Source organism: Manis pentadactyla, chromosome 8 (genome assembly GCF_030020395.1).
Source record: "Manis pentadactyla isolate mManPen7 chromosome 8, mManPen7.hap1, whole genome shotgun sequence".
Classification (NCBI taxonomy): domain Eukaryota; kingdom Metazoa; phylum Chordata; class Mammalia; order Pholidota; family Manidae; genus Manis; species Manis pentadactyla.
Genome location: NC_080026.1, coordinates 22475309 through 22496715, shown reverse-complemented (window position 1 = coordinate 22496715; position 21407 = coordinate 22475309). Strand labels below are relative to the sequence as shown.

The window sequence follows — 21407 nt, the reverse complement described above, 5'->3', positions numbered from 1 at the left end:
GGAAGGTTGTCCATTTCTTCTAGGTTATCCAGTTTGTTAGTGTATAATTTTTCACATTATTCTCTAATAATTCTTTGTATTTCTGTGGTGTCCTTAGTGATTTTTCCTTTTTCATTTCTGATCCTGTTTATAGGTGTGGACTCTTTTTTTCCTGATAAGTCTGACTAGGGGTTAATTTATTTTGTTCGTTTTCTCAAAAAAACAGCTCCTGCTTTCACTGATTCTTTCTATTGTTTTATTCTTCTTGATTTCCTTTATTTCTGCTCTAATCTTTATTATATCCCTACTTATACTGACTTTGGGCTCATTTGTTCTTCTTTTTCTAGTTTCATTAATTGTGAGTTTAGACTGTTCATATTAGATTGTTCTTCTGTGCTGAAGTAAGCCTATATTGCAATATACTTCCCTCCTAGCACAGACTTCTCTACATCCCACAGATTTTGCAGTGTTGAATTATTGTTTTCATTTGTCTCCATATATTCCTTGATCTCTTCTTTTATTTGGTCATTAATCCATTGATTATTTAGGAGCATATTGTTAAGCCTCCATGTGTTATTGGAATTTTTTGTTTTCTTTGCATAATTTCTTTCTAGTTTCATGCCTCTGTGGTCTGAGAAGCTGTTAGTACAATTTCAATCTTTTTTAATTTACTGAGGCTGTTTTTGTAGCCTAGTATGTGATCTATTCTTGAAAATGTTCCAGGTGCACTGTAGAAGAATGTGTATCCTGCTGCTTTTGGGTAGATTCTTCTGTAGATGTCTGTTAAGTCCATCTATTTTAATGCGTTGTTCAGTGCCTCTGTCTCCTTACTTACTTTCTGTCTGGTTGATCTGTCCTTTGGAGTGAGTGGTGTGTTGAATTGTCCTAAAATGAATGCATTGCATTGTTTCCCCCTTTAATTCTCTTAGTATTTGTTTCAAATATGCAGGTGCTCTATGGTGGGTGCATAGATATTTATAATGGTTGCATCATCTTGTTGGACTGACCCCTCTAGAATTACATAATGTCCTTCTTTGTCTCTTGTGACTTTCTTTGTTTTGAAGTCTATTTTGTCTGATACTAGTACTGCTATTATTCCTGCTTTTTTCTCCCTATTAGTTTCATGAAATATCTTTTTCTATCCCTTCACTTTCAGTCTGTGTATGTCTTTGGGTTTGAATTGAGTCTCTTGTAGGCAGCATATAGACAGTTCTTTTTTTAATCTATTCAGTGACTCTGTGTCTTTTTATTCATGCATTCAGAGCATTTACATTTAGGGACATTATAGTTAGATATGTACTTATTGCCATTTCAGGTGTGTTTACCAAAGGTTCAAGGGTAGCTTCTTTACTCTCTAGCAGTCTAACTTGATTCAGTACACTATTACAAACACCCTCTAAAGGTTCTTTATTTTTCCTTCTTTTTCTTCCTCCTCCATTCTTTATATATTAAGTATCATATTCTGTATTCATTGTGTATCCCTTGACTGATTTTGGGAGTAGATGATTTAATTTTGCATTTGCTTAGTAATTAATTGGTCTACTTCCTTTACTGTGGTTTTATTTTTTCTGTTGACAGCTATTTAACCTTATGAACACTTCCATCTAGACCAATCCCTCCAAAATACACTGTAGAGACAGTTTATGGAAAGCAAATTCTCTCAGCTTTTGCTTATCTGGAAATTGTTTAATCCCTCCTTCAAATTTAAATGATAATCTTGCCAGGTAAAGTATTCTTGGTTCAAGGTCCTTCTGTTTTATTGCATTATATATATCATGCCACTCCCTTGTGGCCTGTAATGTTTCTGTTGAGAAGTCTGATGATAGCCTAATGGGTTTTCCTTTGTACATAATCTTTTTTCTCTCTCTGGCTTCTTTTAAAAGTCTGTCCTTATCCTTGATCTTTGCCATTTTAATTATTATATGTCTTGATTTTGTCTTCCTTGGGTCCCTTGTGTTGGTAGATCTGTGCAGATCTTCCCCAGATTGGGGAAGTTTTCAGCAATTTCTTCCTCAAAGACACTTTCTATCCCTTTTTCTCTCTCTGCTTTTTATGGTACCCCTCTAATATGAATATTGTTCCATTTGGATTAGTCACACAATTCTCTCAGTGTTCTTTCATTCCTAGAGATCCTTTTTTCTCTCTGTGCTCAGCTTCTTTGTATTCCTGTTCTGTAGTTTCTGTTTCATTTATTGTGTCCTCTACCTCCTCTAATCTACTTTTAAATCCCTCCATTGTATGTTTCATTTTGGATACTGTATTTTTCAAGTTTCTATCTCTTTCTTGAATTCCTCCCTTAGGTCTTGAATATTTTCTTGTAGCTCTTTGAGCATGTTTATGATTTTTATTTTGAATTATGTTGATTATTATATATTTCAGGAATATTGGTGAGTTCAGTTTCACTTGGCCCTATTTCTGGTATTTGTGGGAATTTGTTTTATACCAGGTTCTTTTGATATTTCATATTTGTAATAATAACTTGCTGTTGGTGGCACCCTCTAGTGCCCAGAAACTCTACTTCTGGAGCTGGTTAGCCCCTGGAGCATGGCAGGGATTGCAGGTGAGTGGCTCTGGTACCTTACAGAAGGAAAGAGCCCTTTCCTCCTTCTCAGCTGCAGTGCCAGCCCCCACTGCCAGGGCCAGTGGACCAAGCACACAGGGAAGAGCCACTATGCTATGCCTTTGTAGCTGCCATAGATGGGGCCACCCTCTGGTTGGCCTGGCTCAGTGGCAGTGGCAGCTGGTTTGTGAGCTGGTTCCAGCCATGAGGAAGGAGTGGCAGGCTGCGTATTGCAGTGGGGTTCCTCAGAGCTGCTTTGCCAGCCAGGGGGATAGAGTGCCTGAAGCTCCTGAAATTTCCCAACCTTCTAGGCTGACTGCGCTGGGACAATTTTATCCACCTGTCCTTTCTCCTGAGCAACAGGAGCACTCTCCTTTAGCAGCACTCTCATTGTTGGGAAGTCTTTCAACATGCCCACCTTTCTTTTGTCCTGGAACAGCCAGTTGTGAGTTGTGGATACCTGTTCTCCACAAGTGGCTGGAATCAGTCTCTCCAAGTATTCCACCTGTCTTAGCTTTCCAGCCCCACTAATCTCCAGAGCAGCATGTAATGTAGTTTCCTTCTTCCAGAGTAGGTCTCTTGGCTCCGTGTTCAGCAGTCCTTGGCCGCCATCTCCTCCCAGCTCCATTTCTCTTCCTCCTGCCATTGAGCTGGGGTAGGGGAAGGGCTTGGGTCCCACTGGATCGTGGCTTTGGTACTTTACCCTTTTTCGTGAGGTCTGCTCTTTTCCCCTAAATGTAAGCAGTCTGTTTCAGCCTTCTTTCCTGTGGCTCTTTCAGGATTAGTTGTATTTGCTATATTTTGATATTATATGTGGTTTTGGGTGGTGGTTTATTTCTCACCTCTCACACCACCATCTTTAAGCCAATCCTTCTTTGTTTGTTATTTTAACTAACCATCAAAGGAAAGCATAGATTTTGACTCAGAAAATTGAGTGTATATATCCTTTGTCCAAAGTACATTTAAGGAAATATTAGATTGAACCATATGAAACTGTCATTTTTGCAAGTCTGAAATGATTGAATATGAGCAATTTCATATGGTTCAACCTAATAACACCTATTGGTGCATGTAACATACCAAAATAATACAACATATCATTGAGTTTGTACATTCTGAGTACATTTGGATGCATTTTTCTCCATTTTTTTGTTATGAACAATTAATTATAGCACAAAATAATTTCTTTTCCCAAATAAATATTATCTTGTTAGGTTCCAGAAACACTTGCTGTGGACGTTTTTTAAAGAGATTGTCATACTTAAAAGAGACTTTAATAGGAAGGAAGGGGCAACAGGAACCAAATGTACTGACAAACTGACCTAGCCTATTTTTTTTTAAACTTCTTTTTTTAAATTGAAGTATCATTGATATATACAGTCTTACATTGGTTTTAAATGTACAACACAGTGGTTCAACAGTTACCCATATTATTAAATCCTCACTCCCACTAGGGCAGTTCCTGTGTGTCAACATAGGAAGATGTTCTATAACCATTGACTATAGTCTCCATGCTTTACTACCACCCCCTGTGACCAACTTAGATTATGATTGAGAATTTTTGTGCCCTCTCATCCTCTCACCCCAACAGCTTGATAACCATGAGTCACTTCTCATGTCTGTGAGTCTAACGCTGTTTTTAATGTCTGGTATCCTAGGATTCAGGGATTTTCCAGAATCATCACAGAATTAGAATTACATCTTACACTGTAGATCACCCTACTTCCTGAGAATTTAAAATCTCAGGAAAGATGGAAATCAACAAATAATTTTTAAAATAATAGTAACAGTAATTATAGCAGTTAACATTGAAATAGTGCTTACTGTGCCAGGCACTCCTTATATATGGTAGCTCATTTAATCCTCACAGCAATCCAGTGAAGTAGCTAGTGTTATTATCCCCATCATACAGATGAATATATAGAGGTACAGAACAAGTTAAATAATTTGTACAAAGTCATGCAATGATTACATGCCTGAACCAAAATTTAAACCCAAGATTTCTGGCACTAGAGTTGGTACTTAACCAACAATAAACTGCCTCTTAATGTAAAGAAGATTGAGTATCACTAAATCAATTCTAATACATTGCTGGGTTGCAATATTAGTTGAAGAATTAAATTCCTTAATGGAACTTGTCCAGCTTCTTTCCATTTTAATAGCTCCCATTCCAGACTCTTGCAGTAGTTCTCTAGCTAGGATACAGATTTCTAATCTTCTACCCCCTTCTAAGCCAGCTGGTATCCTGCTGCTAGATTAATAAAGTAAATTGCCACCTTTATCCTGATACTACCTTGCTCAAATCTCTTTCATGACTCTACAATTCCCACTGTCAGGAATGGATATAAAGGACTACCCCCTGGGATCTGGTAGCATAGCTGAAAGCACCTCACCACAAGATCAACATTTCTTTGAAGTCTCTTTTTTTAATCTTAAAAATTCACATGAATTTTACATCCCACTCCATAATACATCTGTTTAATATAAAAGTAATGTTTAAAATAGATATTACTTCAAGTACTTAATTCTTTAAATTTTCAAATAAAATTGATGAGTTACAAAGATGCTTCACATTTATCCTGGTCTTTCTAGTGTCTGGTGAGGTGCTCATATTCCTGTTTGAAGAGCCCAGATGTACAGAATAGATTTTAGGTGCCTTTGCTGCATATTTAAGACTCTCAATTATCTGGCCCTATACTAACCTCCCAATCTTATAACTTGCTGTTTCCCTACATTAATCCTCTAACAAGTCCAGCCATCTACCATACATAGTTATTTACCGCATACCCACTCTGTACCAGGCACTACCTCCTACCAATGTCTTAGACAGTATACCCCCTAAGTATTTTGTCTTTTGTCCTTTCTCCCTGCTTGGGATACCTTCTCTCCTTACTCCTGTTAAAATGGCAGTCCTTTTAGACCTAATTCAAATGCTAGCTTGTCCTGACTACCCCATTAGGACCCTGAATGCCTACAACATTTACTTGATACTTATTATGTAATATATTTTTACATTTTTTATATTGTATGACTAAGTTTTCCACAAAAATATTTTATATAGAAGTTCAACATGCAGAGAGAAGTATTTATTTTAGGCAATGGACAGAGTGTGTATAAAGGCACAAGAATGTGAAAACACAGGGCATTCCAGTAAATTCTATGTTTCTTAGAATAGCTGGAATGTAGAATATATACTGGGAAAGTGAAAAAAACAGAAACCATATCATGAAGGAATACATAACTCATACTAATAAATGAACATCCCACCGCAGCCCCCACTATAATTAATGGGAAAAGTCAACAAATTCAAACAAGGGATGATTTATTATATAAGTCAAGTCATAATAAACTTTGATGTAAGTTCTCTAGTTTTTAAAACTCTTCATTTTCTTAGACCTTATTTTTATTTTACATATGTGTGTAATTATGATCATATTTTTATGTAGTCTTTTTTCCTTAACCTAGTATATACCCTTCTATACTCAATGTATATACAAGTATGGGGGGATAGATTTTACTCATTGCTTTTAAAAATGGGATCATACACACCTGCACCTTGCATTTTGCACTCTACAATACTTTGGATAAGTAGCTATAATTTTTTAATGACTGCAATATATTGTGTGGTATGGACACACAAAATTTATTCAACTCTTCCCTTATTCATGGACGTTTACCTTGCTTCCAACTTCTTGATATTTTTAAGGTATTATATCTAAGTCAAACCTTATGTTTATTTCACTTAATTTCACTGTAGTCTAGCTCAATAATGAACTAGACAATGAACTATTAAATATTTTATTAGGTTTGGGTATAAAAGACAAAAGTAAACTTTTGTTAACAATTTCTTATTTATTATACACCTATTTCATATCCTCTGTTTGCTACCAAATTAGTATTTAGATTATATCCAGGAGTTGTTCCCAATAATAATGTAACAGTGTAATGCTTGAGTTGAGTTAGACACATTTGATAACTCCAATTTTAAGTTAAAGTACAATGATACCTTACATATAAGACACAGAAATTACAATAGTATTTTCCAAACTGAGATGCTAATAGGAATTTCAAAAGGTTTTATGGTCAAATTATTTTGGAAAATATACTAGATTGAACTGGGTTCTGCAAGCATGTATTGCATTTCTCTAAGAGTATATTATTCCATGACACACTATTTGGTAAATAGTGCTCTACATTTTTCTAAAACAGTATGGACTTTGGAATTGTGTCCAGTCTTGTGGATAGATCCCCAAGGGCTGTTTTCATGGCACCTGTATTAGTCCCCCGGTTGTAGAGGTCTGGGAAAGCAGACCCACTCATATTGCTACTAACTTGTCTAGCTGTTTTTTCCACTACTGTTCCCCATACCTCTAATACATCTATCAGTCAACCACAAAAGCTTGGAATTCCAATGATACTGGATTATGAATATTTTTTAAACATTCCTAGTACTTTATTTTTACCTTCATGCTTTTGCAAACCTTTCCTGTTCTACTTACCTGAAATCTCCTTATAATTCTATATATTAAGGTCTTAATTTTCTTTAAATGTTTACTTTCATTTTGAAGCTTTCCCCCAAGATCTTCAGTGGGAATCAAACTCTTCTTTGTTTGATTTTCTCATATCACTTTTCATTTATTTCAGTAATAGCACATTTAACTTCTTGCCTTGTGGCTCATACAGTTGTTGTGCATACACTGCATTAGATGTTGATCTATGACCTTTATCCTTGCTGTGGAGGAGTTCATAGGCCAGCTGAGGAGGCAGATAAATAAACAAATATATACAATTTAATGTGATTTATATTTTAAAAGGTAGTAGGATATATTTCTGAAAATATGGACCAAATTGTTTGAATGTAAATGACCTACAGAACTAAGATTTTAGCTTCATTTAGAATGTTTAAGTCTAGAATTGAAGTAGAATACTGTAGTAGTTATTGTACATAATGTCTTTTTCTTCTAGCTCAGAAGGCCTTGAGGACCTGGCCCATGTATTATTTATTTTTCTATTTCCTATTGTACCTAGCACTATTGTGGATACATAAAATACACTTTGTTAAATTGAATTAATTTCTAGGAGTTGCTCAGTTTAAAAAATTTAATCTCACAGTATGCCATTTAATATATTTATATATTCAGATGGCCATTTTATTGCTAGTTAAAGATACAATTACAGGGAAGGTGATAAATACAAATTTTTAAATTTGGATTACCATTTGACTCTTTCTCAATAGCACTTTGGAAACTGTAGGCTTATTCCATGAATACTGCCTTTGCACATACTTATGGAATTGCTTTTGTTCCTTGACACACTGTTTTGAGTGCATACACTAGTTTCATCTGAATTCTGGAACCAACTAAATGTCATTTCAAACTAAGTTTAGTGGGTCAAAAGTTATGTATGCCTTTTTGGATTCAAAACAACAAGGGATTTCATGTGGTGCAAAAGCTGTTATAAGGGCAATTACAAAAGAGAAATTCCAGAAATATTTTTGAACAATTCCAACATTTCTGGGCTTGGCTTTTGGCCTCCGTAGATAATCATTTTGAAGGGCAAAACTGATTTAAAGTACATTTATTAAAATACCAGACTCTTCATAGTCCCAGTTGGTAACTTCAGTTTATTAAGAAGAGTTGTTGGTTTTATTGGACTTGAATTTAAGCATTTTATTTTGTTTCCTGACTAATAATCAGTCTAATACTATTTTGCATTGATACTGAACTTTTACCAGTGTTTATGACATTATAACTTATTTTTAATTAGGGAATAGCATTCCTATTACATCACTTTCTTTTTTTAAAACATGCCATCATATCTCAGTTTTTCATTTTATATTAGATATTATTCATCATGAGAGTGTACATTCATGCTCATGATTTTCTCATTATTCTATTTATTGTTGTCATCAGGTAATGATAGTGAAGGGTGAATTCAGAAATCATCCTCATTATCTGATTATCTGATCCTTTACCTCAAGGAGCTAAAATGGACATAAGACCAAGGACATATCAGATGGAGCAAATACTGTAAACCAGCATTTATTTCAAATGCACTTACTCACTTTCTGAGAAATGAAACAGGGGTTGAGCTAAAGTTTATTTTTGATTTAGCCAGAAAAAGAATTGCCGATCAGATTAATCGTACAGACAGGAAGAAAGCTCTTTAAGAAAACAAAATGCCTTAACCTACAGTATGGGAGAATATATTTGTAAACAACATAATCTGACAAGGGGTTAACATCAAAATATATAAAGAACTCATATGCCTCAACAACCAAAAAGCAAATAACCCTGTTAAAAAATGGGCAGAAGACCTAACAGTCACTTCTCCACTGAAGAAATTCAGATGGCCAACAGACACATGAAAAGATGCTCCACATCACTAATCATCAAGGAAATGCAAATTAAAACCACAATGAGATATCACCTCACACCATTTAGGAGGACCAGCATTGAAAAGACTAAGAAGAACAAATGCTGGCGAGGATGTAGAGAAAGGGGAACCCTCCTACACTGCTGGCGGGAATGTAAGCTAATTCAACCATTGTGGAAAGCAATATGGAGGTTCCTCAAAAAACTAAAAATAGAAATACCATTTGACCCGGGAATCCCACTCCTTGGAATTCACCCAAAGAATACAACTTCTCAGACTCAAAAAGACATATGCACCCCTATGTTTACTGCAGCACTATTTACAATAACCAAGATATGTAAGCAACCTAAGTGTTCATCAGGAGATGAGTGGATAAAGAAGAGGTGGTACATATACACAATGGAATACATTCAGCCATAGGAAAGAAACAAATCCTACCATTTGCAACAACATGGATGAAACTAGAGATTATTATGCTCAGTGAAATAGCCAGGTGGAGAAAGATAACTATCAAATGATTTCCTTCACTTGTGTAGTATAACAACAAAGCAAAACTGAAGGAACAAAACAGCATCAGATTCACAGACTCCAAGAAGGGACTAGAGGTTACCAAAGGGGAGGGTTATGGGAGGGTGGGTGGGGAAGGAGGAAGAAGGGAACTGAGGGGTATTATGATTGGCACAGATGGTGTGGGGGTATCATGGGGAAGACAGTGTAGCACAGAGGAGGCAAATAGTGACTCTGTGGCATCTTACTGCACTCATGGACAGTGACTGCAGTGTGGTATAGTAGGGACTCAATAATATGGATGAATGTAGTAACCACATTGTTTTTCATGTGAAACCTTCATAAGAGTGTATATCTATAATACCTTAATTAAAAAAAGAAATGCCTTTTTAAAGCCATTGAGCTCACTTAGAATATCCATGTAATTACAGTTTTTATTCTGACTTCAATTTTTTTTTATTTTACAAGATTATAAAATCAGCTTTAAAATGACTAGATACCATTTTTCAATTCTTTTCAATTAGTATTTGATTTATAAGTAATAAAACAATTGTACTGCTCCGGAGTTTACTAATTATGTCTGATAAAATTCACTTGTAAGTAACTAGCCCAAAATACCTATTTTCAGAAATGGGATCCAAACACATACAACCATGATGGCACATACAACCATAAATATCAAAGGGTGAAATAGAGATTAGAGAGTACTAACCTAACCTTTTAAGTTTGATGAATAAGGCAGCTATCTGAGCTGCTGTCACATACATGCATGACCTGGAATGATTTGAACAGTTGCACATTCTTATAACTTTATATAAAATACATATTTACAAATAATATTCATCATACCGAGACTTTTAATAGGGTACTTGGATTTTTGTGAAACTAAATTGTAACTGTTACAAAGCGTAATGTGCTTTGTAAAGAAGTTGGGTTTGAATTTTTAAAAATTATGAGAATAACAATTAACATTTGTATAATGCCTTACATTTACCAAATATTTTTATATTTATTATCACAGTGGATCCTAGAAACAGTGGAGATAATACTTTAAAAGGTAAGGTAGGAGTTAAGACTCATTTGGCTGCGATGAACCATTCCCTCTCCTATCTTCTCCTACGCTCTCCTTCCTACCACACAGATACACACACACCCAGGCTTATGCTAAAAAGATATTTTGGTTCAGAGGATGAACATTCATATAGGCTAATAGGTCTTCATATAGGCCAATTTGGGGCTTCCAGCTCTTTCCCTCTGGACTGGCTCCATTGGCAGCTCCACACTTGGTGACCCTAACAGTTTGGAGTGTCAGTGGTCGTGATTTGGTTAAATGCCTGTCCTTGAACACATCATAGTGGACAGTTGGATAGGAGGATATGCTGACTCACTCTGGCATTAGGTCCACCTCTGGAGCTTGTGAAAGGGTGAGTTGTGCAAAGGAAAATCAGTATTCAGTTACCAAAAGTAGCAGGAAACCTTGGTGGGGAGGCAAACTTCACATGTCCACTCCAGCACATATTATCATCTCCACTCTGCAGGTGAGAAAAATGGATACTCAGAGAGGTTAAACAATCTACCCAAACTTAGGCCTTCTGGTTACAAATCCTGCTCAGGCTGCCTTAAAGTAAAAGAAAGCAGCAGTGGTTAAGAAAAGAGAGATCCAGGTATGACACTTATTTCTAGTCTTTGTTTTGAAATAAACCAGACATGATTGATTTTAGGGTGATAATTCAGTCTGACCCCTGTATGGTGTTTGATTAAGATATTTGTGGGAAATAAAATGTCCCAAAGTTGTACAACAAGGTGAGAGGAGGTATAGTAGACATGATCCTTACAATCCAAAGTTAGAAATTTGGGGTTAAAATTTAAATAGCTAACATTTACTAACCATTCATTATGTCTCAGGCACCATGCCAAGCACTGTTCCTGTAATATATCAGTTAACACTAACACCATTCCTGTGAAATAAGGATTTTACAGATAAGGAAGTTTAAGCAAAAGAAATTTAATATCCTGTCAAAGATTATACAACTAAAAGGAGTTAGAGACAAAGAAGTGTAGAGCCCAGTATGGTGCCTTTTTGGTTTTTCAGTGTTACCAGTTAAAGTAGTAATGTTTAGATACCTGCCATTTGTTGGCTTCCCTAGCACATGTTTGTCTAGTGCAACACTGGTTTTCTAGAAACTTACCCCATAAGGTTATGTAATAAAGCAATTTACATGCAATGACATTTTAGCAATTTACAAATTGCCACTAAATTTCCACAAATCACTGTAATGTAAATTTTATGCTGTTTTAAATTTTGTTTTATATTTTTCAAAGTTACACATGTACATAGTTTAAACTATCAAGTAGTCCTACAAAACTTGTCAAAAACAAAAAACAACAGTCCCTTGTTCTATAACTCCTTTCACAATTTTTCCAGTTCCCAGAAACACTTTCAATTCTTTTTTTAGCTGTTTCAGTATTCATGAAAAAGTAAATCTCTAAATAACATGATTGTATTTCTACATCTTAATTTTTTTGCAGCTTCACATGTAATCTATTACTTTCCCACTATGGAAGCTGTAGATTTAGATCCCCTTTATGTCCCCTACCCTATCACCACAAATACACCATTTCTCAATATAGTTATATCATGGTTTTGATGTTTAATACTCTATTACACATATTTTATAACTATGTAAACTAAGTTCATTCATGAATCATATCACGTATAATTCTGTTTTCCCTAAAATTAATTGTCTTATTTTTCATTTGCTTGGTTTCCTTTGATTCTCATTTAGCTACAACCTTTGTCCCAGATGGTACAAATCTCTTTTCCCTATCACCTTAAGATTTATTTTTGTCCCTGTTTTGAGTTGGATCTCCTGTTTTTAATGTCTTTTCTACTTCATTTACTCCCTCATTTTGATGGACCATATTTACCACTAGCTTTGATCTTGCCTGTCTGGAAATGTTTTTATACTTTATTGACATTTGATTGATACGATGGCTGAATACAGAATTCTGGTGTGGAAATCTTTTTCTCTCAGAACTTTTATGGTTATCTCCATTGTCTTTTTACTTCCAATGTTGAAGAGTTGAAAGACATTCTAATATTTGTTTATGTATTTTTCCTTTCTGGAAGTTTTTACAATTTACTATTTGTCCCAGAGTTTTGAAATTTATTACGATGTGCCTTGCTGGGGATGTATTTTCATTCGCTTAGCTATGTATTCAGGGAGCCCTTTAATCTAGAAATTCATGTTATTTAATTCAGGAAATTTTCATGAATTACTTCTTTGATAATTTCTTTCCCTCCATTTTCTTCTCTCTGTTATTTGGATGTTGAACCTTCTGGACTAGTCTTCTAATTTTCTTATCCTTTCTCTCCTGTGTTCTTTCTCCTATTCTCTTAACTTGCGGGGAGACCTTCCTACCTTTATATTGAGGTTTCGATTTCTATCATAATTTTGTTGCCCAGCAACACTTTCTTATTCCTTAAATGCACTCTTTTCTTTTTTAAGTAATCTGTTCTTGTTTCATGGATGCAGTTCTTTTATCTTTTTGAAGACCATTTTTTTGAAATTCTATTTCCCTGAATAGTTCTGTACACTATTTGTTTGCTTTAGACTTCATCTTTCACTTTAGGGCTTTCCTCAAATGTCTAGTGTTTGCTGTCAGATCATATTTAAGGTAGTGAGAATGGGAGATACCTACATAATACATAATTGGGGCTTAATAAATGTGAATTCCCTAGAACAAACCATTCTGTTTTGTTGGGGAACTCCCAGTATCATTTTATTGAACACCTTTCTTTTTAGCCCAGTTATATGCACCAAAGAAGACTCTTCTGCTCTCCTGCCTATTCATTATAAAATGGGCTACTACCATTCTGCAAATCAAGAAGAACAGGACTTGGGAGTCTCAATATTTAGCATATAAAACTTAATTTAAATCTGTTTTCAGTAGAGTACTCTGCCCTCCAGAATTCTCCAAAATTGCCCAGTTTGGGAACCTCTGTTTTACTAATTCTAAAGAATAAACAGTCTTCTGCTAGGATGAAAGAGGGAGAGGTACTTATCCAGTTGTGAATGGAGAGAGGGAATGCAAGAGACTAACGCTTAAACAGACTTACAACCAAGCTTGTTCTTATTTCCACTTTTAACTCACTTCCATAAGTCTGGGTGCCACCAGTTCCTAAGTTTTTTGGAATTATTGTGCAAATAAAATTGCTGCTTGTCTTTAACATACTGCTGGTTTAGGATTCAACTTGCTTAGGTTTTCTGAGTCAGTTAGCTATCATGCCTCTGCCTTCTGGCTTCCAAATTTTGGTTACTATCATTCATCTTTCCCCTTTTCTTTCTTTGTTTATGCTTCTTAATAAAATATTTAGTATTGTATTTAGTGTGGCTTTGAAAGGGTATAAAGTTAAATGTGTAGGTTCAGTCTACCATCTTTAACCAGAAATTAATATTGTTGATTATATTACCTACTGAATTGTTTCTTTTTGGCGTTTGTTAAATTAAAGATAAATACCTTTGTTAAAAGGCAGTTTCTATTTGGAGAAAATGGGAAACTACCATATCCAATACTTATACTCAGTCTCAGAGTAAGATTTCAGGAGATTGCTATTTTTGTATTATATGATTTTATTATAACACAAACTTGCTTCCCTCACAGCATGTGGGATGTTTATTATTCCATCAAAGAGAACAATAATCAGGAGCCATATGTATTACAGAGCTAAATCTGTTATAGTCAGGACATAGGACAAGATGATCAACTTCTCCAAATAAAAAGTGGGCAACATAGTTTAAACTTTAGAGAAAGTGAGTAGGTCCACCAACATGGGCCAGACAATGTGCTATGTATGTTTCATTATCTTAATATAAATATAAAATAATTTTTTATTATCATGCTATGTTTTATGAATAAAGATGAAAAGACTCAAAGAAGTTAAAATATTTCCCCAAATTCATACTGCTAGTGGGGTGACAAAGGTAAAATTTGAACCCAGTATTCACTTAGTTCAAACTTAATACTCTTTGAAAGTGAGCATGTATAATAAAATCTGAAACTATGGGACTGCATTTAAGGTCCTCCAACCTTGAGGAGAAGTGAAAGAAAGGTTACTATCAGAAACTGTAACCAGAAAATTCCACTATTTATTGTTTGTACATTTTTGTGCAATCATTGCATTGAATCTTTAAACAGCCCTATGAGCTGGCTATGTAAATTAAAATTTTATAGTTGCTTATGTCAAGTGTGTTGAACTATAGTTGCCTATAAATAAATTGACTTATCTCACAAACCCCCTTTCCTGGCACCCCACCCCCACTACCATTTCCACAGATAAAGGAAAACTTAATCTTACCAACTGGTAGTTGCTTGGCCACTTCCAAATTAAAATTCAACTTAGGTATTAAACTAAGATTCTTCCCTTACCCCTTATTCTCTCCTTCCCTTCTACTACTCTTATCTATTTTCAGGGGACACTCATGTCATCCTGCCATCAATAGATGAGTAAGGGTTTTCACATTCTTGTCTCTGCTTGCTGAGTTACTGCTTGGCCTTTGGTAGTCAAGCACCATGTGCCAGCCATTCACCAAGACATAGTTCTTCTTCATTGACCTTTTGAGTTCATATACTGTATCTACTGCCATGGTACTTGCCATGGTCTCCATTTGTTAGGGCCATGTATTCTTCAAACCCATTTCCTTTATGTTTGCCAGCTCAGACTCAGCCACTTTTGTACCCCTCTCATGGGCACAGGCTTTAATAACTTTTCAGATACTCTGCCACAATATACTGGCATGTTTAGAATCCAAAGATATCTTCCAGACCTTACTATCCTTCAGACTTCCTAGGTACCTTGCTCAGTCACTGTCTTTAGTACTGTACACTCAGACACCTCAATATTCTTTTCTGCCTGATGGTGTGTATCTTGTTTCCTTTGCCTCTGTTATATCCTCTTGCATTATTTTCTACTATGTAATTTTTATGGTATAAGCTTCATAATAATGTACAATAAAACAGCTCTATATGTACCAAAATGATCAATTGATAAAACATTACATGAAAGCAAGGTATAGAACAGAATGTGTAACCTGCTCCATTTCCATAAATACATGTGTAGATATAGCAAAGCATTAAGCATTCTTGGAAGAATATATGAATCTGGTAACAAGGGTTGCCTCTGGGGAGGGAAAACATGTCTGGGAGACAAAAGTAGAAGAAAAATGTTCTTGGAATGAATACTTTATTGGTGATGCTCTGCCTTCTCAAGGTATCCTATCAAGAGTAAGAGGAAATTGGTAACACAGTAGACAAGAACATTGCTGTGATTTGATAGAAGGTCCAATTTGAGTTTTTCAATCCTTGTTGATTTAATTTTATGCTAACCGGATAATTTCTAAGTGGCTTGGTACTTAAATAGACCAGATATCAGTAAATAATATCTAATTCAATCCATTGGCAATCATTTCAGACAAACAAAAATTTCTCTTTAAAATTGATCAGTTTCTTGTGAGTTTGTTTATGACAGTTTGAGTTGCTGATCAAATCAGTTCTCTGACATGCAACGCTGAGGGCCAGGTGGTATTAATGTCTACCTCACAGCATTGAAGTGAGAATTACTTAAGATGTTAACAGAAGTAAAATGTCATTTACTTCAGTGACAATTACTTCATTAATATGTCCTGTGAAGGGTCTCAATTAATATAATTAACCAAACCCCAGTATTTATTTTATTTTAACTCATGTATAGCATATATGATTGTGTCCAGCACTGTTATAAGTACTTTATGAATATTAATCTTTATAATTACCCTTCTAGTTGGGTGCTGTTACTATCCCCATTTATAGATGAGGAAACTGAGACACAGAGAAAATAAGTAACTTTCTCAAGGTCATACAGCAAGTAAGTGGTAATATTTCCAACTGTTTACCCGTGAGACCCCACTTGAAAATAGGCAGTTTTTCCATTTCATTTTGCCTTTCATTCAGTTGCTTCTTCATGAATAAATGTGTGTGTCTGTGTTATTTCTGTTACAGAAAGAAGAGGGACTCCCTTATAGGGATTCATAAAGGCATAGAGCATCTAGAGATTTACTGCCTCCATTACGCTGCTGGGTCTCACAGCACTTGTTATGTTTTTATCAGTTTCTCTCCAGAAGGTAGGAATTGTGTTTTCTTTCCATCAATTCTTTATATAATTATAGTTTTCTTGTCTGTGGACTTAATTTTTATTAAATATGAAATACATCTGACATCTATAGATTAAAATGCCAGGTATCTCCAAATAGTTAAGACATAGAAACACATTGCCTCTAAAAAATATTTCTATTATGAGATTAATAGATGTTCATTGTAAAAAAACAAAAGAAAACACAATACAGAAAAGTATAGTAATCCTACCACCTTGTGATAACTATTCTTTATATGTTGTATGTCTTTCTGAATTTATTAACGTGTATTTATAGATGCATAATATGTGTATCTACAATTACTATGATTATGTCTAGAAACAATAGAAGAGACTCTGACTACACTACTTCTTTTACTTGGCAATTTACTGCAGCATTTTTCATGTCAGTAAACATCATCCACATTACCATTGTTAATAATTGCAAAATAAATTCTAGTTTAAGGGTATAACACAATTTATATAACCATTCTCCAATTATTGAGTATTTGAGATGTTTCCCTGTGGTTAACATGACTTCAGTGAATATCCTTGTATATACATCTTTGTACTTCTATCTAATGATATTTTTAGGACAATTTCCAAAAATAACTTTTGCATAACCTTAGTTCCTAAGCATGTTCTCTGATAAAAGGTTGTATGACCTATCATGTAAGGAAACACTATTATTCGCTATCTTGGAAAATACCAGTGTATAATAATATACTAAGATCTTAGAAATCAAACTTATGTGACCATAGAATCTTTTCTTAAAATAACATCTGTCTATGGGATGTTGATAGTTAGAATAGTACATAGGAGAGAGGGATATGGGAAATCTACTATTCTGCTGTGAGTCTAAAATATTTCTAAAAGATAATGCTTTATTTTTAAAAGAGCAAGAGAAAAATTTTAATGTAACTGTATACATTTACAATTATAATTAAATTCAAACTTACATGTACACACACACACACTAAATAACATCTGTCAACATCTCGTTGACTACTTTGGAAAATGCTAGCGTATGGTATGTTCTTAAAAATGGAATTGGTGGATCAAAGGGTGAATATATTGAAAAGCTCTACCAATTTGCATTTCCACCAACAATGCCTGAGAGTGCCACTTTATATTTTTGTCATTTGTAATTAACTGCTTTTGTTTTTAAATCTGAAATGAGAAAAGTATATTGCACTTTAATGTTCATTTATGTGATTACTAGTGGGATGAATATCTTTTTATATTTTTATTTTTCCTTTATATATCTGAATATCTCACCCATTCCAAATTTTTCTTGGAATTTTTAATTTTTTTTGATTGATAAGAATAAGAAGCATCTTAAGAGTGTTAACACTGTAAATCACATGTGATACAATTGTATCCTTCAATTTTTTCATCTTTTTTTTATATTTTAAGATGCTGTATTTCTGTGCTTTATTTTTGACATGTAAGTTTAGCATTTCTATGAAGTTAAATCTCTCACTCATCTTCATGGCTTCTGGTTTTGGTGTGTGTCTGTACACTGGCTTTTTTTTTTTAACTGCTTATAATGAGCAGTTTCAAACACGGATATGACAGAACAGTTTAATGAACCTCCATGTCTCCATGTACCTTGTCTGGTTTCAATAATTAAAAACTCATGTCTAATCTTGTTTCATTTATACTTCCTGCATTAATTTGAAGCAAATCCAGGCATTAAATCCTTTCATCTCTTAATATTTCAGTATGTACACTGACTTTAAAGATAATTTTACCTAACCTGTATTTTACATCTTGCATAGTTTGCCTTACTGAATCATTGACTTCCACTACAACATACTTAAAAATATGTTATACCAAAAATCAGCATTAGCTAAGATTAGTGTTGTATAACTGAAGGTTTTAAAACAGCTCCTATAAGAATACTTGTGACAAAAAAATGTGTTGCTCATCTCGTAGATTAAATATACATATCTGTATGGCCCATACTTTTTTATTACTGAAGTCATGTCTTAATAAAAAACTTCCATTTCCTATTTTACTAAGGTTCTGCCTTACTAGAAGCTGTAACTCTTTTTATACCATGATATAATTTCATTTTTTTTTTTTTTGTCTTTAGAAGGTACTGTCATAAATTCTGGATCATATTACTGTATTGATAGGGACTTTCCCAACTCTTTTGAGTATAACTTTACATATGCCACTCCAGAAATGGCAAAGGTTTTTAAAAAATCCTTGGGGATTAGAACACAAAGTTTTACATGGTATATGTGATTAATATCTGATTAGCTTTTAAGGTAGGATTGCAGAAATAAGCAATAACTTCTTAGGGTCTTCTGTAGGATTTCATAGTGAATGTAATACCTCATCATAGGAAATTAGGAAAATATCCCATGATTACTAATGCTTGAAAGAGTACAGAATGTCATCAGATGTGGTTCTTATTCAAAGAAGAAGGGTATGAAAACAGTATCGACTAGAAATAGAATTGTCGATAGATATTAAAAGCAAAGAAAGAAAATGTTTGAACCTCCGTCAGACCTAAGTAAAATTGTGGAAGTGTTTATAGTTAAGAGAGACCTTTGGATTAATATTGTCAGATCGTTTCATTTTATGAATGAGTACCAAAAGAGAGAGTTTAACCCTTTTGTCCAAAGTCACACAAATGTTTTTTTTCTAGTTTTCTCAGAAGACATTTAAGAAGTAAATAAAAGGTTCTAAAAAGTTATCATTACTAACAATAACTAACAATTATTGAGTGCTTACTATGTACTGATAATTGATTGAAGACTTTAAATCTTATGTCTCATTTAATCCTCACAATATACTTTGAGATTAGAATTGTTATTATCCCCTTTATAAAAGTAAGGAATCTGATTCTAACCCAGGCAGTCAAAGACACCCAGCCCTCACTCCTAATTGCACTTCTTAAAAGAGGAGTCTCTTGTGTTACAATTAGTAAGAAATTGTCTTTCACTGTCAACTAAAGCAGACAGAGTTACTGGAAGAATAGAGAGAGGATTGTAATGGTCAATCCTAGAAATGAATCAAGAGTGCACAGTTTTGGCAAGACAGATCCAAGAAATAATGTTTTTTACATTCTAAGTAAAAAAAATAGGAAGGTCCAATTAGAGAAATTTGTGGCATAATACTAGCTTATTCTATGATTTAGAGATCTAGCATCCCTCAGTTCATTTTTGCATTTATAAAAATTATTTTCATTTTTCAAATAAAAGATGGCTTATAAAAACAATATTGCAAAATTCTACATTAAGTACACTTCTCCATTATCACTGCTTTTTCATATTTCCTTTATGATTTTATATATCCAGTTGCATGTACTATGAAATGTAGTCCTTACCATTTTTGTTATTAATATATTTTTTATAAATTAGTAAAGAAAGCAACACGTAAAACAGATTGATTTTGCTGTAGGTTTTTTTTGTTTTTTAAAGCTAAGATTGCATTTTTTTAAATTAATGTATCATTGATACACACTCTTATGAAGGTTTCACATGAAAAACACTGTGGCTACTATATTCACCCATATTATCAAGTCCGCCCCATATCCCATTGCAGTCACTGTCCATCAGTGTAGTAGGATGCCACAGAATCACTACTTATCCTCTCTGTGCTTCACTGTCTACCCTGTGACCCCACCTACACCATGTATACTAATCATAAAACCCCTCAATCCCTTTCTCCTTTCTTCCCACCCACCCTCTCCCACCCCTCCCTTTTGGTAACTGCTAGTCCCTTCTTGGAGTCTGTAAATTGCTACTCTTTCATTCCTTCAGTTTTGCTTCATGTTACACTCCAGAAATGAGGGAAATCATTTGGTACATGACTTTCTCCACCTGGCTTATTTCAGTGAACATAATATCACCCAGCTCCATCCATGTTGTTGCAAATGGTAGGATTTGTTTTCTTCTTATGGCTGAATAGTATTCCATTGTATATATGTACCACCTCTTCTCTATCCATTCATTTACTGATGGACACTTAGGTTGCTTCCATATCTTGACTATTGTAAATAGTGCTGCAGTAAACATAGAGGTGTATATGTCTTTTTTAATCTGAGAATTTGTTTTTCTTTGAGTAAATTCCTAGCAGTGAAAATCCTGGGTCAAATGGTATTTCTATTTTTAGTTTTTTGAGGAACCTCCATATTGCTTTCCACAATAGTTGGACTAATTTAGATTCCCACCAGTAGCAAAGGACCATACCCCTTTCTCTGCAACCTTGCAAGCATTTGTTCCTAGTCTTTTCCATGTTGGCCATTCTAACTGATTGAGGTGATACCTCATTATGGTTTCAATTTGTATTTCCCTGATAATTTGCAATGTGGAGTATGTTTTCATGTGCCTGTTGGCCATCTGAATTTCTTTGGAGAATTCTCTGTTCATATCATACCCCTATTTTTTAATCGGGTTATTTGCTTTTTGGGTGTTGCAGCATGAGTTCTATATATATTTTGAATGTTAACCCCTTGTCGGATATGTCATTTGCAAATAAATTCTCCCATACTGTAGGATACCTTTTTGTTCTACTGTTGGTATCCTTTGCTGTACAGAAGCTTTTTAGCTTGATGTAGTCTCATTTGTTCATCTGTGCTTTTGTTTCCCTTGCCAAAGGAGATGCATTCAAGAAAAAGTTGCTCATGTTTATGTACAAGAGATTTTTGCCTATGTTTTCTTCTAAGAGTTTTAATGTTTCACGACTTACATTCATGTCTTTGATCCATTTCAAATTTACTTTTTTATACAGAGTTAGATAATAATCCAGTTTCATTCTCTTACATCTAGCTAGCTGTCCAGTTTTGCCAACACCAGTTGTCGA

At 34.4% G+C, this 21407-nt stretch overlaps 1 protein-coding gene across 3 annotated transcripts in view; it reads left to right on the top strand.

Annotated features, from left to right (window-relative positions):
• The window catches only part of MBD5 (methyl-CpG binding domain protein 5), a 243384-nt gene that overhangs the window by 75667 nt on the left and 146310 nt on the right, over window positions 1-21407 (top strand). For all 3 annotated transcript variants that reach the window (XM_036928337.2, XM_036928336.2, XM_036928338.2), the window contains exon 2: window positions 16460-16581. The gene's annotated coding sequence lies outside the window, so the exon portion shown is untranslated. The remainder of the gene's footprint in view (window positions 1-16459; window positions 16582-21407) is intronic.